At 40.9% G+C, this 16,612-nt stretch overlaps 1 long non-coding RNA gene across 1 annotated transcript; it reads right to left on the bottom strand.

Annotated features, from left to right (window-relative positions):
• Positions 1–526: 526 nt before the first annotated feature.
• LOC121232688 lies at positions 527–16,008 on the bottom strand. Its single transcript, XR_005931599.1, has 3 exons — positions 15,998–16,008; positions 7,842–7,851; positions 527–644 (listed from the first exon to the last, which is right to left on the bottom strand). It is a non-coding gene; the product is annotated as an uncharacterized LOC121232688 (long non-coding RNA).
• Between the last annotated feature and the right edge of the window lie 604 nt (positions 16,009–16,612).

Below are 16,612 nucleotides of genomic sequence, written 5' to 3'. Positions count from 1 at the left end.
CAAGGTCTCTGGTTTAGAAATACAAATTATTGCAGCTCTGCTGAGCTGCTGCTAATACCAGGAAAATACTGTTTTATGCATGAAGAAATTCACTGAGGGATCCCCTGTGATGGTCTGACAAATTATAGTCAATGTCTTAAACATTCATTAAAGAACTTCGGTGGAGAAGACAGCTTCTGTAAAAGTGCTGGAGTTGTGTGAACAGGAAAATGTGGCTGAAAGAGAAGGCCCCATGGGGGTTGGGACCGCGCTTCTCCAAAGCCACATTTGCTTAGCTTAAGCGACTGTGAGAAGAAGCACAACATCTGTGCCTGGAGGAAAGGCCAAATAGCGGTCATGCTTGCAGGGAGGGAGAAGCAACTCCCCAATGACCCCCCAAGCCCACCAACCCATTTCCAGAGAATCCTGGGAACATGAACTATGCATGTCGAGACCACCAACTCATTTCTGGAACATTCCTGAGCTCACAGTGCCCTTGCTCAATGATGGCAAATCCACACCTACAGGGACAGACCCTTTAGGTATAAAAGGGAGGACAAGTTCCCAGCACATGCCCTCTGGAACTGGATCTCTAGACTGACTGGACCAGCGCTGGACCCAGGACTAGTGGAATCCTTTTCTTCTGTCTTTCTTTCTCTCTCTCTCTTTTTCCCACAGTCCCTACACCTCATCCTTTTAAACACAAACCGTTGACCAAGTCTTGGACTAGGAGTGGATCCAGCCACCCCTGGTCTCCTCTCTGAGAAGGAGTCTAGAAAGCAAGCAGATCCGCTCTGAACCTTGTGACTCAACGGGAGGGCTCTCCTTATTTTTTTCTTTGAATGAACGCCCAAATAAGTAAGGCTTACATATGGTTAGCACATGTTGTACAGTTTACTGACATAGTTTCATGTTCCTTTTTCCTGTTTCTTTTTCTATACCTCCCTTCTCCTTTCAAACGGCAGCTTAATGAGATGATGCAAGGTTCATATTGATAAGTTCACTTGTACTTGGGCAAGGTTAGCTTAGTTGAATAAATGTTGATTGTTGTTTGAATTCCCCTGGTGTCGTTTCACCTCAATTCTGACAAAGGAAATCCACGAACCTGAGTCACTCCAACCTTGGGACACAACATCCCCCCACCCTGATATTTTAGGAGCACAAAATACTTATATGGATTGCCACATGCAGAGAGCATTGATTGTATTGCAGCATATGGCTATCTAGTTTGAAGACATGAAATGGCCTTCACCCTTCTGGATTGCAGTAAGTAATATTTTTCCATTAGATGCTGAAGAATTGCTATTACCTCCCTAATTATCCAGGGCATAATTCAACCTGACAAAATGAAGATTTGTTTTTCTGGACTTTTTCTCCTTAATTGTGATAGGGGTGCTGTATGAGGAACAGCTGCTATGCTGAGAGCTATTACTCCAAATCTGACCACCAGTACCAACACTGTGATGCAGGGAGGAAGCAAAGCACCTGCAAGAATGCTGGTATTCATTTAAAGGTGCAAGTAAACCTTCAAAATACCGTATTATATCAGAGTGAATTGCTTTGGTTCTGTGCATCAAACTAGAATGATTGTCTTGGCTTATTAACATTTCACCAAACAACACATAGAATTTACTTGCATCTCTTAAAATAAAAAGACAAGTCTAGAACAAGGGAAAACTGGTGTGAAATTAATACTAGGCTCCTAGGAAAGTTGAAAGGAAAAGCTAGATCAACACTAGCAAAACCTTAAACTCTTTTTTTTCCTGTGTTCATTGATTTTACATGGATTGATCTGTGAGATGTCCCATGTTGACCAAACCATAAAGTGTATAAAATATATTTTCAGTTAAGTATCTTCCTGACTGGTGTGGAAGCAACATGTGACATCATAACCTAAAGCATCAGCCTTGAGGCTACGATGCTACAAAAAATGCATATTTGCAACCAGTGAAATTACTTCACTAGCCTGTTATATTCCAAACAGTCAGATGTATTTAAAAGATGAATTTTTCACTTGGCTGAATATGGCAATATGCTCTCAAAACTCTTTCACTACATCTCAAATCTAATGTGTATGGAAGCACAGCTGTAGTGCAGCGATTCTTCCTGTGGAACTATTCATGGACTTCTTGAATTCATGTAGCTTTAATATGATGGTTTACTTGCCATTAGGCAAAACACTGGGATAGGAGTCGAGTGGCAGCTTTATCCTTCACAGACACCTTGGGGCTGAGCAGTTGAGCACTACAGAAGCATTTCCAGTTCAAAGATCTGACAGACCAGTTCTTGACAGCTTAAAATATTTGGGGGAATATCTGTTCTCCAGGATTAGAAGTTGTCTGACCTCATTTTACTCTGTCACACTAATGAATGGCAGGAAAGGGAGGATGATCCTACAAAAATTTGTGCCTAATTTGGTCTAACCCACACCTGACATAAAGTCCTGTAACACGAAGCCAGAACACTAGTACCTGCAAGGCACACACGTTATGTCTACACTAATAAGAGCAAGCTCTTCTGCCAGGCCACAGCTGTACCTTGCCCCTTTCATATTCACTTCACTTTTCTGTTTGTCTTGGGTTCAGAAATTGTGCTTCAAAGTACTTCAAGAGTATATACGAGCTTCCTTAAGTACCTTCCTCTTCCCATGGCACTGTGTGTTACAACCGCCTCTCTCATTTGGTCTTGCACAGCAGATCTCAGTAACGAGTCAGCTGGCTTAGTTGCAAGTGTAACAATAAGCTTCAGTGCATCTTTGGGGTACTGAAACTAAACTCATATAAGCATCATAGTAAGATAAAACCCACCGATATTTCAAGCAGACATTTAACAAGAAAGAATGAAAAGCTTATGACCTCATCTTCTTTAAACTTGTCTTCAAATGAACTTGTTTTTCTACATTGTTCAGTCTCATGTACAAGATAGTGTTGTAAGGGAACAAGCCACTTGGGAACGATGTAGCAAACTCAACCCTGATTACTGCAATTCAGGAGGGAGTCAGCTGGACAGTTTCTATTAGCAACTATTAGATAGCTTAAAGGAAAAGTAATAGCCCTCCCCCCTGTCCCAAATCCTCCAGAAAACTCAAGCTCTTTTAGGGGTTCCAGGTTAATAGGAAGAAAGTATGTGAAGCCAGTATATTAAATTGTCAGTGTTCTGAGAAATACCTTCTTCTCTAGTAGCAATAGGTCTTCCTATGAAAATAAACTGTATGGTTGTAAAATTGAACATTGGTTCTCCAATCAGGACTCACCAGGAATGCTAGCAGGTTGCTGCTGACCTATGTCAACAGGAAGTTGTGCCATTTTTTGTATCATTTTAGTGAGGCTGGTAACTCTCAGGTGAAAGGAGAATACAAAATCACTATTCCAAATGTCAGAGTTGATGCATAGGCAGAAATTCTCCTCTGCTTAGTGGAAAAACCAAAGCACCTCAACTGTGGATTATAGGCTTTTAGCCCAGAACAATTTAACACCAAATCCCATCACACATTCATGGACTTCAAGGAGTTTAACTGAAGGAAGGGAAACAACCATCTGTTCACACCATCAGCTAGGATCCATGAACCAGCATGACCAAAAGCCCTTCCAGCACACCATACCCCAGAGAACAAAAAGAAAGGCCTTCTGAAGTCATGCTGTTATAAGGAGCTGTTCTCTCCTTCCATTTAAGCTGATGGCAGGACTTTCACTCTGACTGTTGTGAACAGGTTTAGATACCACCTAGGAAGCCTCCCTGACTGGTGGGAGTCACTGATGGGTGCTGAGCAGCTCCTTTTCCCCATGTCAGGACTGCGCTGCACACCATTTCATAAACTGAGAGTTGAAAAAAGTTCAGTGGCTTAAGCAGTTTCCAAATATAGAGCTGTTTCAAAATCTGGCTTGTACATCTGCCATAAATTCAATTCACTAATTCAAACACCATGCTGTCTTTCAGAGTACTAGTAGTGCAGGTAGTTGTGTGGTTGAAATCACTGAAAAACACAGAAGACCTATGCCAAATGCATGACTCGGTGCAACTGCTTGTCAGACAAGAGCGTCCAAAAGGAGAACTTCTGTACCGAAGCTGACTCACGCAGATTCCTAACTTCTGTCACAGATCATGCTTTAACACAACCTGAAATTAGGAATGCTGGCATGTGGATTTTCTCAAGGCACTATTCTGTGATAACTTGAGGTTGGTCCATCCTGCATCTTTGCCCAATGTTATCTGGTCTCAGCATAATGTGTACAGGCACGGACAGGGGGTTTTATCGCCAAGCACAGATTTATATGCCAGAGTCTTTCAGCCTAATTTCACTTGCCAGTGTGATGTCTGTTTCTTTTTAAGGTTTAAATATAAGGAAGTACTAGAGTATCTTTCCTCTCTCTAATAGGCATTAGTGAGAAGCATGGCACGTTACAGGGAATCTGTTCACATGGTACAACCAATTTGCCTCATTCTGTCACGAAACTGCTGACCTTTACACAAAAAAGTCCTTGGCTCACTGTTCAACAGTGCAAGTGCCATAGATGTAAAGGAGGTTTTACTGAGACAGTGTATTGATGGTGTATCCAGTCCTGTGGCTCTGTAATACAAGGATTCAATCCAGAAACCTTGCTGCTAGGCATAAGTTTCATTACCATAAAAGATGTTCCCAGGCAGTTCAAAGTTTCAGATCTTGTTCACAAGCTCACTCCATCTCAATAACAAACCTGTTATTCTTCATATATAATCTGGGAAAAAAAGTGTTTGAACTTCTCGGCTTTTAACACCTTTTGTAGAAAAAGCATGCTTAGCTATTTAAAGACTGTTAGTAAACGTAGCTTGATTGCTAGGAAACCACTTATTGCATTAATGTACTAAACAGCATCCACAGGCTTCTTTTAGCATCTAATCTGTAATTTCTATTATTTAATGTCTGTGTTATCATAACCATCAGGCACTGATCTCATCCATTGTCAAAACCAGAGTGAAGCATAGCTTGTTCTTGGATGAGTGATTCTCCAGGAGAACAAAATACAGGACTTTACAAGACAGCAATCTCTCAGGAGATGGCATTCTATTATGAAAGGCTATTCTATTATTAAATATAGTAAATCTATGGCTACTGAACCTCTTGGCATGAGAAAATATGAAAGGGTCCAATTTATGAAAAAGATAACACGCTGATAATTAAATACATGCTTAGAAAATACGCAACCATCTATATGAGCAAGAACTGAGTAAGGCCCGAAGAATGTAAACTGATATGGTCCTAACAGATGAAGATTTAATGCTTAAAGAAGAAATCCTCGAGCTTTGAGCTATGCAATAATATTCTTCCCCAGGAGGTTGGTGGCAAGTGCACAGAAAACAGAAGCATTCTGCTGACTGTAGTTTCCTCTGCCTCATTATCACCCTCTTATTTCAGGTTAGCTGAACTATAGCTTATCTCATCTGCCCAGTGCTCTTGTAGTGAAGGTCATTCTGCAGCTCAGAATGCAAGGAAGGGCTAACAGTATGCTCATCCTCCTCCTTCCCTCTCTGTAGGAAAGTTTTTCACAGCTGGAGACATAAACCAGTCATCTAAGATACCCGTTGTTTGCAGTATGGCAGACAAAAGGAAAGCAGTCTTCCTGATTCAGTGTTATTAAAAAAAAAAAGTGGCTATCAGTCATCAGAGCTAACTTGATCTGATTCCTGATAGCAAATCACTGCATGAGAATGGCACATTTCAAAATTGGTGGTTAAATCAAAGCCAGACTCTCGCCACATACAATACTTTGTTAATTCAAGACTTTGCAGTATGCCTGCTCTTCAGCCTGGCACCCTGAGAGTCATCTCTGCTCTGGATATAAAAGGTACAGCATGCTAAACCTTGACACCAGTAATCATCTGTAGGTTTAATGTTGCATGAGCTATCAAGCAGCACAGATGAGTTTAGTCCATGGAGGGCTGAGTCCTGATACAATTATACTAGCTGCAGCAGAATGGTGGGTTAAGTGTTTAAGGAGAAAGAAATAAGCCACTGAATTGTTCAGCATGTCCCCCCTCAGAGGTACCCTAAGATTATGGGTTGCTGACATATATAATGCATAGGAATGCATATAACACAAGATTAAATTAGTTGTTATGAACTCAGATGTTTGTATAACCACTGAGGTCTACTCTGCTGGCAGGTAACATGTACACCTGCCATGATTTTCAACATGTTCAGAAAACTACATTGCTCTGGACCATCATAGTTCCCTGTAAGAGATGCGTTTACAAAACAGGTGATTAACTGAGGTGTGCAGCCTGTAGCTTTTAAATTGTGGGTAAAGCAAGTAGCTTTCCCAGACCAAGTACATTACAAGTCTCATGGTTTACCTCCAGTCCTGATCTCAGAAGACACCTCTTGAAATTGCTTAGTTACATTTAAGAACAGTGTGTAGGTATCATGTAAAGGTAAATACCCTATCCTGTTCCTGCTGAGCAGCTAGATATGGATATCCAGTTATCACTGGACATTTCTCTTCATTGCAGAGGAATACAACTGGTTTTAGGGCCGACTACAGTTCTATAAAAGATTAGCAATTTTTACAGAGTTTTTGGACACGTCACCTTCCAGTTTTCCCTTCCCATTACTTTTCTCCTTCCAGGCCTGTACACTACTGTATGTATTGTTATACAGTGGACGAAATATATGTCAAGGATAATGAAGAGAGTCATTATAATCTATGCAGACTGTTGCTTGTATTTGTTTTTTTGCTGTCAAACTAATGAGCATGAACTCTCCTTTGACTCTTGTCATAGGAGGCAGGCCAGAGGACAGCTCTGTAAGACCAATCCTTGGTTTTGCCTAGAGCAGTGGGTTTTAGAGTTCAGAACACAAGATGCTATTTTAAAAGCAAGAGAAGTGCTGCAGGACATACAAGGCATTTGTATGCGGCATAGTATCCTCCTTTTATCTTAAAAACAAACCAAACCAAACCCCAAACTCTGTCATGCTTTGCAGCAAAGCATGCAAGCTTCTCTCTCACTGTGGTCATGTGTAATCCTAGAGAGAGATCAGAAAAACTTTGCCTAAACTGATTTAATATGACAAGGTGTAATGGGAAGAGGGCGAAGACCTGTAGCAACCAATTCCAGGGAATTTTAGTGTGGTTTCAAAGCAAGGGGAATACATTAACAATACTGGCTGGTTCTGAAAGACAGTGGTTGATACATCTACAAGTAAAGCCCATTTGGACTACAGGGCTTTATTTTGGGGACCAGAAGAAAGTACTGAAGACTATCTTCTACAAAACCCCAAGAATTACCTCACCTAAAACAACCTGTAAAGCAGTGCATGCACAATGGCATCCTACAAATTACCCCTGAGCACAGCATTGTCCTGACAGTTACAGAGACAGGCAAGAGAGGGCATCTGCTTTTCTCCTGGCAGCAGTCTTTCCAGGCCAGGACCATATAAGCACCACAGTTTTTCATAAGAAGGTTAGACAAATTGCACCTTGACAGAAGTGCACACTATGGATTGGAGGGTAGGGACACATATCCTTCTGATACCACTAGTTTTGTTCTCTGACCAGAGGCTTTCAAAGGGCCAGATTAAGGAGAAAAGCCTTGTGCACTGTGCAACATAACTGAGGCAGAGTCAATACCTGTTTTCAGAAGTAGGAATTATGACCAGCAGATGAAATAACCAAAGGGAAGAGGACAGGATGTAATGATAAATCCCTTATTCTAAGTCAAAGGCTTAGACCATGGTCTGCCCTTACCTACTGACCTCTGAACCAGCAAGGGCAGTCCATGTTTGGTTTTTCAGCTGGGGTGCCTGAATTTGGATCAGGCAGCCATGCAGGACAGACCTTACAGCAGCCCAGGCAGTATTTCCTGCAGTTGTGAAGTGATTTGGAGACCTCCCTCCCACTTCCAAAAAGGAAACATAAATTGGTGAGGGGGTCCATAATCAGCCACAGGCTTTCAAAGCTGGAGCCAAAGCTACATCCTTTCACACCCACAACAGTATCCTGTTTGAATGTGGGAAAAGCATGTCGGTACCTGCTTTTCCACAGGCTTTCTGCTTTACTACATAGATGACATGGGTCAGTGAACCTACAGGTCAGCACAGCGTGTTCATACAACTCCTTGCCCACCCAAGGGCCTTTGTCATAGCTGAAATAACAAGGCTGAACATAAAACGATGCAATATAAATGCAAAGTATGTGTGTGGGGGGTGGGTGGTAAAGATGGGAACAAAAGACATTTATCTAGAAAACCTTTTACAGACAAGATGTTGTTTCTTGGAATGACTATTTTTCTACTACAGTTTACCTACTACAGCAGACTCCCAGGAACACCCCTGGAGTAATATCTGTAGACAACAATGTTCTATACATTATTATTATTACCTTGGCAAAGTTATTACAGCAAAGATTGCTCCTGGACCAACTGCAGAGAAATGTTATTCTTTCCCCTATAAAGAGTGCAGCATTTTGTTTGTCTGTAGGACAAGGCAGCAAGAGCACTTCCACCCCCTAGAAGACCAGATCTGGCTTTGGAGAGCTGACCAGTTCTTACAACATAGTACTTCCCCCAACAAAATTAAAAGAAGCCATCCTGAACAAGCAGTTGCCTTGAAACTAGGGAGCAAAATATCCTGATGAGAAGTTGTTTTGTCTTTAAAGTACTATCTAGGGAGATGAAGAGAGGAATTCATTCCAGGCCTTTTGGTAATGAAACTTTTCAAACTAATAGTCAATTGCTTTGGAATAAACCTGCCAGAATAGACAAGGTGCTTTTGTAGCAAAGATCACCCCCCAGATTTGCCTCCAAGAGTTCCAGGGATGACAGGATTTCATATGCTTCACACTCAGAAACAGCATGTGGCTTTCTAGAGTCACTGGAAAACATAGGGAGCCAAGTCTTGCAGTCATCTAACTGGTCCATGGCCAGGAAGACTGGTTTCCACTGCTGACCTCTGGCAAAAGCAGACTCTTTGCAAGGTTACATGCAGACTTACACACTGAACAGGCAAACTCAAGGTCTTGCATGCAAGAAATGATGTTGCAGTACTGCAGCAGCCAAGTAACAAATCTCAAGGTGAGACCTTAAAGGGGGGGGCAGGGTGAGGGTTTTTTTTTAAGTAAAACTGAAGCAAAACTGATTTTACTCCCTTATATCCATTTACTTATGATCAGCAAGACAATCGTAGCAGAGTAGCCTGCCCAGCAGTCAGGCATTGAAGTGCTTGTATCCCAGTGTCTGCCAAGAACTCCTGAAAATGACATGGAGGATGAGGGACACCCACTATTGAGTCCTCCTCCTGTGCTCTGGATTCCTCTGAGTTTGGAAACCATGTGGCAGTCTTGGTCTGTTCTTCTGTACCCATTGCAAGCTGATAGTCCATCTCTCCAACACATTTGACCCCTGTGGATCATTAGGATTTGCTCACCATCCTTCATATTTATCTGGTTGTCTTATGGTTCCTGCTCTGTTTCCTGCCTTGTGCCATGACCTTGAAATGGCTTGAGTCTTTATTCTAGTCTAGAAGTAGGGTCCTCCTTCTTTTAGGGTGTCCTTCCCATGCTGTGTGCCCTGAGAAGCTGCATGTACTAGTGCTGGGGTCCCAATGAGATGCTGATCTAGGTGCCATCAACGAACATATGCCATTACTATAGCCCTTCTCCTGCTGTTTGTTCCTGCTGCAGCTCCCAGAACCACAGATGCCCTTTCCTGTCAGTCTTAACATTTCTATCACAATATGGCTTGGTAGTGCTACCAACCTTAAAGTGGTCTTCTGGGTGTCTGGGAGGGAAGAAAAAGGCTTTTTACTTGCTTAAGGATTTTGAGAGCCTGGTTTTGGCACTCTCCAAAATTTTTGAGCTTGACAGAAATCTGTGCCTTAATTCCCTGCTGTGTAAATAGAGATGATGATCCGTTTATCTTCTCTCTCTATTCACTGCAAATGCTTGGGAACACAGATTGTCTTGGTAGTGTGTGATAGGGTGCTGGGCACAAGGTGGCACTGATTTTAGCAGGTATGTCTCAGTGTTACAGACATACTGAGCTCTTGCAGGTAGGTGGGAACACCTTTGGGGTGGGGATACAAAAACCACACAGACCCAACAATTCTGTTTCAAGGGACTATTTCTACCATAAATGTTTCGGTATGTAAATATTGGCAAACCATGATTACAGGTCCTGTGCAAACATAGCTTGCTATCCTAGTATTTTTTTCTTAAGTACAGGAGCAGCAATTACCAGCTTATGCATCTCCTTGCTTTTTCGTGCCACTTCTCACTGTACATGCAAGCTAGGATATTTGAAGCAGGGTAGGTTTTTTTCCCCTCCCCTTTTAACTGAATGTAGTGTCTGAAAGGAGTGTTTGAAACAAGAGAAGAGACAGGTCTTCTATATATTTCTCACTGTACATTTCATTCCTGACCTAAATGAGCAGCCTTCAAAGCATCGATGCAGTGGTTTTGTTCTCCACTCTTAAGCCTTGAAGTCTGCCTTTGGGTTAATCTCCATGGCGGTCATTTTACTCACAAGCCATTTAGTCACAAGGAATAGGTTAACAGTACTTGATATTTCTCTCTGGCTACTGAAAAGCCATCATCAGGAATTACTTTCTACCACTGTCAATAGAGGCCACAGATGAACCTTTGGATGTTGAGGTTATGCCAGGTTCAATCCCTTTAGTCCCTAGGTCCCATTAAAGACAAGTTAGAGGCACCAGCACTCTGCTCACCAGAGGTGGATGAGCCTCTGCACCTTGCTGTTTTTCACCCACAGTTCAAGTGTAGAAGGGAGGGAGGAAGCAGGGAAAGGAGCAGCAAGCAAAAGCAACGAAGTACGGAAAAAGCTGGGGTTTTTTTTTGTAGGATGCCTAAGATATTAAAACTTCCAAAACTTCTGTGTATTTCTTAATTTTTACTGCATTTGAGCATTTTTCTTCACTTGAAGTATTTCCAAATTACTGCCCATTCCCTCTGCAATGCTCAGCTCTAATTTTAAAGTCTAGATACATGAAGTGACGTCATTTTAACTATGAATAAAGATGGATGTGGGTACAGCAGGTGTGAACCATTCCAACACATTAGTGCAAGGGCCTGCAAAAGCCATTCTGAATGCCTCACCTGCAACATTGACTCAGATGGTTACTCCAGGATAAGTATCGAATGTGCTGAGTCGAAGTACTGAGAGAAGCTCTCAGTACACAAAGTCAATATCATAAAATTATATTGGGTTATGCTGTAAAAATATTGTCATAGAAAAAAATCAGAAGTGTCAGAATCATAGTGCTTAAGGTGCAGAGGATAACTAGGCACTTGAATGGGGAACTGAATACTTGCTGACCTATCATGCTGTTGAATGTCTCTACCTTAATTTGAATTATATTTATAGCTCCATATTAGGTATTTACTACAATGCACCAACACAGGAACACTGCCTTTATGCAGCCAGAAGTAAATGCTGAGAATCTTCCTCTCATTTTGTCCTACTTAGAATTGTTCACAAAAGCTCAGACTTCAATTAGCGTTTGCGTGCAGGAGACTCTCTGTAGCTGTATTGAAGTTCTACAGCTTAACATGCCCTTACTGAATCTTCCAGGAAGGGACTCTAGCTTGTATCTGCATGAGAAAGTAGATACAAAAAACAAATGCTAAGAAACAGTGATGAATATTGCACAAAAGTATTGACACGGATTGCTGATCCTCTTTTCGATATCTCAAGCATATCCAACGAGGCTATGGCAATTAACTATTGGAAGATCTGAAAGGAAGCTATCTAAGTGCCCTTGTGCTCACATAACGTATTCAAAATGTCAGTATAAGGTGTGGAGATTCTGTGTAGCTTATTTATAGGTATTCTAAATTACAGAATTTTCTTCACAGACTTGTAAAGGTGCATGAATTCTACTTAACATGAGAAATAAATTTGTTTGCAAAGTTATCATGCAAAGGTAGTTTAACATGCAAAGCTGACTTCACATATAACCTTATGTACAGAGGTATCCAAAATCCTCTCTGTTTATCTAACTGTAATCATAATATTGATGGGTTGACAATATTTGCATAGAAGAATGTGCAAAATTCACAGTTTATGAAAAAACCTCAGTCATGGTGTCGTGTATTCAGAGCAGTTTGCATACTGTTATTGCCATAGAAACTTGTTTAATTTTTTCTATATTTCATTAAATCCACATTATTTTAGGGAAAATTCAGCTGGTCCAGTTAAGATTTTCTCATTTTAACTTGCAAGAACTATTCCTTTTTTCAACTTAAACTGTTGTGTAAAGCCATCATTGGTCTCTTTATTTAAGATGTATAAAAGCAATACGTAATACAATGGTTTTTAAGAAAAACAACTTTGTGTTTTCTCAGGTATTCCAGGATCGATTACGCATGAATACTAAGGTGCTCTTACAGTGCTTGGAAGAATTCAAGAGTCCTGCAAAGACTTTGGGGATTAGGTCCAGGTATATTTTTTTTTCCCAGCCATACCAACACAGAATTATGGTTTGCCAGTTTAGTATATTTGGGTGTTTCTTTCTGTGATGAAGTGATCCAGCAGCGCAGCTGAAACAGAGCAAGTTCTTCCATGCATTTGCTACACATTGACAGGCCTATTGAAGAGGAAAAAAAAATAATAAGTTGCTTTTGAGTGATATTTTTCATCATTGCCTACTCTGCCAATGTCTTTGGATACCTGTTACCAGGGATAACTGGATTCACCCCATTTTGCAGCGATCACCTACAGAATCTGACAAGGCACTTGCACAGTGGGAGTTGCTGGTGATGCATTTTTCAGTATTTGTTCCATTTGATCAAATTAATCTCAACCTTTCTTTACAGGAATCAATGGGGTATTTGACTTAATTGATCTTTGCTGATAAATATGCACACAAGGAGTACAGTGTGCTTTTGCTAGCTCCAGTTTAACCTTCTAAATTGTGTCTGAAATGCACCCATCTCTTGTAACACCATTTTTACAGATCAGAACACAGAGAAATTGAACGATAAATACCTGAATCAATGTTCCCGTTCTCTGCTAAGCTGCTCAAAGGTAACATGGCTTTAAAAGCAAAAGATCTCCCATCATGGCTTCAAATGACAAAAATCACATCCTATGTTCAGTCCTAGGCTATCTCAACATCCACTACCTACACATTTCGAGTTTGACTGTGTTTTGATGAGGTACTGTATTTATACCTGCCCTCAGGTGTAAACAGGAAAGCAACATCACACAGCGTAAGCACAACACACATGAATTGTTCCTATTCCTTCTTTAGCTCAAGTTTTCACGCTGGGCCATTTTCAAAGTCTTGTTTTTCTCTCTCTAATGCTATTGTTAGTGTTAATGTGGCCAGTTTTTTTTAAAGGATTATGGAAAGGGATAAGCCTTAATACATTTTATAGTCAAGAGTTTGCTTATCAGATCCAGTTTTCCGTTTCGTGGGAAATCTCTGGAATGCCTTAGAGCATCTTTGAGCAGAGACAGTAAAGGGCACCAGATATAAAAATCTAATGCCATCTTGGTGTCCAATATTTTTGGCACTGATTTGTATAATCCACTTTACGGCTATTTTAGAGTAAGTGTAAAAAAGAAACTGAGTGTCCTCATTATACTTTGCCTTCCTGAATATGATTTAATAAGCCTACACTTTCTATTAATTTACAGGAACATGTGACATTCATTGGCTTGATACTTAACCTGCATCACTGTAAAATTTGGTGGTTGTATTAATCCCTGAGAAGTGAAGTGTCCTTGTCTTGCTACAGAAATGATCTTATTAGTAGGCAAAGGCCTGGCCAAAGGGGTAAACTCTGCACAATTAATCACTGGCAACTCCAGCTTCCTGGCAACTCTGATTGCTTAGATCAGAAGACAGAACACACCCTTGTGCCAAAACCCAGCTTTAATATTCATGCTTCCCTCCACCACAATCTATGCCTTAAGGCTAAAATATACCTGTGTGCAAAGACCCAGGACAAAGTTCACAAGCCACTTAAACCTTCAAAGTGACTTGAGAAGAACCCTGGCCTTGTGGAGTCTCTCTCTGCAGAGAGGAGTATGGTAAGCACTGAACAGTGTAGCACAATGACAGTCTGAAAGTTACTTTGATGATTTCCCTTCTCTCTTTCATCTTCCCATGAAATTCACAGCATTTTCCTTTAAAATCTATCTCCCTCCGGCAAACTGTTTTGGGATCACTGAAAATTGTGTTGTCACAATAGGATGCATATTCTATTGAACAATTGTGTGTAAAAATCACATTTCTTTATCACAGCTGCGGGATGCAGTGGGGAACTAACAGAACACTTCTTGGCAGAACAGGACTTTCACTTAACTCTGCAGTAATAGATTTTGGCTGGTGTTCCTAGACTTGAAGAACTGCTGTTGTTTGACAGTGCAAATACATCAGCGCATACATTCCTCTACTCTCCACCATGCCAAAACTCATTTACTCTTCCCAAACGTTCTTCTCTCAACATTAGAATTCCCTTTTTTCTGACCTTTCTAGCTTCTCCTAACTCACTCTCTTCTAACCCTTATAGACATTCACCTGCTCACTATCTCCTGTCTTTTAGCCATCGCTCTTACTTACATCTGTTATTCTCCCTGCAGAAGCTTCAGTCTCGCTGCTAATCTCTCCTTTCAGCACATCAGCTTGTTTCACTCCTTTCATCTTCCTGCTACTCCATCATGCCAACATGTGGTCCCCAGACCAAGGATCCCCCCCCCCGCCTTTACACCTGTCACCCTCAGGTTTCCTTTGCCCTTCTGTAACATACTCTGAGGATGTGCATGCAGCACACACACACAAAAAAGCTCACACACACATAATCATAAACGGCCTCATTTCTAGGGGAGATATATTATAAAAAGTAGAACAAGGTACGGGGAGCATTCAGACTGTTTCAGAAACCTTCCTGCTGGGATCCAGCAGGTATCTCCAGTTAAACCTGTAGAGAGACTCAAGAGCAATTTTTAATAAATCTATATATGCACTGTGTGCAATAGAGTTTTAGGTGTGCTAGATGCCATTAAAACAAGAAAAGACATAATCTCACTAAGCCTATAGTTTCAAATTTCTTTTGATTGATATTCCGTTACTTCAAAAGCCAACAAATCATGCTTGAGACCACTGTCCTAGTCAAACACCAGCCCATAAATGCACCAGTGTAACCAACTGAACATAAATATTTATTTGAACTTCAAAAGAGTTTGCTGACTCTCGTGACTGAAAATTGGTTACAATTTTCTCTTCTGCAGGAAGCACAGTTTACTTTTGCAGGTCTCCCCAGAATGCAGAGGTAGACATTTCTGAGATGCTGATGACTGATTTATAAAATCAGCAAATGGTCTGTTCAATCCTTTGATGTGGATTTCAATGCCTTATCAGTTTCTGCAGGGTCAGCCTGCAACGTCAGGTGTGAAAGTCTTAGTCTACTGAAACATCTAGTGCCATTAAAACCAACTAACTACTACCCTGCATGTTGCCTGCTTTCTAGGACAGACTTCCATTGGCCATAACAGATCTCATTTAGATTTTTATTCTTATTGTGTTAGAAATTACAAAGTGCTCTATACAGACACAGGTTTGGAATGGATTGCAAATTGAAAAAAAGAAATGCAAACCCAAGATAATTACCTATGTAAGTGCATTTGTCTCATGAGAACCTATAGAGACAGATGTAGCAGGAAGCATGTGAGACCCAGCACCTGGAGTAAGATTTGCATTATAGGCTGGAAAAGCAATGAAAAGACATACACAGCTGATACTAGTATTCATCACATCTATCAATTCAGTGAGAGGGAAGGAAATAGAGAATGATGGAAGAAAAGACAGAAACTAAAGCAGAAAGTACAATGAGACCTTGTTCAAAAAAATATATGTTAAGAAACACGTATTGAATAGGAAGTAGCTCAAAATCTTTCAGACTAACTCCCTGAGGCTGACCATGGTGGCTTAAGCATGGGTTTGCTGCCACAGAGAATGGAAAAAAGATATTGTGCAGCTGTTCAAAGCCTAGCTGACCTCCACTATGGGGATGAAAAGAAAAACCTCCATCTTTTGACTCCTTCAAGTATGAGCCAGGGGAAAAAACTATCAATAAAAAGACATCAGAGTAGACAGTCCTCTGTAATACTAGCTAATTTAACTGAAAGTGATATCCATTTTTAATCCACTAGGGAGCATGTCATTCCAGGCCTTTTCTATCTGAGCAGCACTCCTCCATGACAGGAGACACGCTCCCTTGGAACTAACTGAAAAAGTAGGATGGTTTCTTCTTTTGGAAAAGCCCACTTACATTCCTGTAAGTCTTCCTTGAGTACCTCAAGAGCCCTCAAGATCACTCCAACTGGAGGAACGAAAGGAACATTCAAGGTTTACAATAATCCTATTCCTCAAGAGTAGGACAAAACATCAGATGTGGCTGCAGCTTTCAATGCATTGTTAATACAAAGCACTTGGCAGCATTTGTTTCTGTGAGATAAATTTGATCTGTGAACACAAAAGAAAGAGAAGGAAGACAGCTGGTCAGACTGGTCACAGGAATACCTGCTGAGCCTAATTAAAAGCCAATATTTTTGCACAGGGACCCATGAAATGTGGACATAAAACAAAGCGTAAAGAGTAGTAAATACTTGAAGAAAATTTATTCAGTTACCAATCTCA

Source organism: Aquila chrysaetos, chromosome Z, assembly GCF_900496995.4.
Source record: "Aquila chrysaetos chrysaetos chromosome Z, bAquChr1.4, whole genome shotgun sequence".
Lineage (NCBI taxonomy): Eukaryota > Metazoa > Chordata > Aves > Accipitriformes > Accipitridae > Aquila > Aquila chrysaetos.
The sequence above is the reverse complement of the archived record's forward strand: the minus strand, read 5'-3'. Positions and strand labels throughout refer to the sequence as shown.